At 33.3% G+C, this 1,584-nt stretch overlaps 1 non-coding gene across 1 annotated transcript; it reads left to right on the top strand.

Moving 5' to 3' along the window:
- Nucleotides 1-1,112: 1,112 nt before the first annotated feature.
- Nucleotides 1,113-1,219, top strand: LOC132425187 (U6 spliceosomal RNA). Its single transcript, XR_009519380.1, has one exon. It is a non-coding gene; the product is annotated as a U6 spliceosomal RNA (small nuclear RNA).
- Nucleotides 1,220-1,584: the final 365 nt, after the last annotated feature.

Raw genomic sequence — 1,584 nt, 5'->3', positions numbered from 1 at the left:
TTAATAAAAGATATTTATGACAGTCTTCCCATTAATTTAAAATTTCTGAGCAGGTCGAACCACAATGAGATACAGTTTCGCACTTACTACCATGGCTACAATCAAAATAATGGAAAATAACAAGTGTTAGCGACAGTGTAGAGAAATTGGAATCCTTGTACGGTGCTGGTGGAATGTAAAAGGTGAAGCCACGGTGGCAAACAGTTTAGTGGTTTCTTGAAAAGTTAAACTCAGAATTACCAAATAACTTAACAATTCCACTCTTAGGTGTATAGCCAAAAGAGTTGAAAGCAAGGACTCAAACAGACATTTTTACTCTAATGTTCATTACAGCATTAATCATAATAGACAAACTGAAGAAACAACCTTAGTATCCACCAACAGATGAATGGATAAGAAAATGTGTTTTATGCATATAGTGGAATATTATTCAGTCATAAAAAGAAATGAAGTTCTGATACATGGTACAACATGCATAAACCTTGAAGACATCATGCTAAGTGAAATAAACTGGACACAAAAAGACAAATATTATATGATTCCACTGATATGAAATTTCTAGAATAGGCAAAGTCATAGAGACAGAAAGAAGACTTGAGGTAACTAGAGGCTGGGGGAAGGGAGACTGGAAAGTTACTGCTTAATTGTTAAGAGTTTCTGTTTGGGGTGATGAAAATGTTCTGGAAGTTGACAATACTGAGGGTTGCACAATATTGTGAATGTAATTAATGCCACTGAATTGTATGCTTAAAAATAGTGAAAGTGGCAGATTTTAAGCTGTGTATATTTTACCACAATAAAAAATGCTTTACAAAATAAATACTTAAATACATAAATATACTGTCTCTAAAAAAATTTAGTAGGTTACACATGGTTCAAAAACAAAAACAGTAAACACTGATAATTCTTATTCCTTTCCCTGACCCCATCCATCTTGTTCCTTTCCACAGGTAACCACTGTTATTAATTTCTTAAGTATCCTTTCAATATATCTTTATGCAAATACCAAGCAAGAATAAAGATGAATTCTGATTCCCTTTTTCCATCTAAACATATATTGCTATATATGAACTGCTCTGTGTCTTCATTTAGCCATTTAAAGATTCAACCTAGTGCACACTTGGGCAGCACATATGCTAAAATTGGAATGATACAGAGAAGATTAGCATGGCCCCTGCGCAAGGATGACATGCAAATTCGTGAAGCGTTCCATAGTTTTTTTGTTATAAAGCAGAAATTGACACACCATTGTAAAGCAGTTATACTCTAATAAAGATGATTAAAAAAAGGTACAACCTAGAGATATTTCCATATCGGTATATAATGAGCTTCCCCATTCTTTTATACTGCTGTATAATATTCCATTGGGTGAATATCTCATAGTTAATTTAACCAGTCCCTTACTGATGGAACTTGAGTTGTTTTGAAGTTGTGATATTTAGAGTTTTTCAATGTACAACTGTATATATTTTTCATTCATATGTGCAATTTTTACTGAAGGATCAGTTCCCAAGATTGGGATTGCTAAAACCAAAGGGTAATTGCACTTATAAGTTTGATAGCTCTTCCTAATTCTCCTCCATC

Source organism: Delphinus delphis, chromosome 4 (assembly GCF_949987515.2).
Source record: "Delphinus delphis chromosome 4, mDelDel1.2, whole genome shotgun sequence".
Taxonomy (NCBI): Eukaryota; Metazoa; Chordata; class Mammalia; order Artiodactyla; family Delphinidae; genus Delphinus; species Delphinus delphis.
Note: the sequence above shows the minus strand (reverse complement) of the source record. Positions and strands in the feature narration are given on the sequence as shown.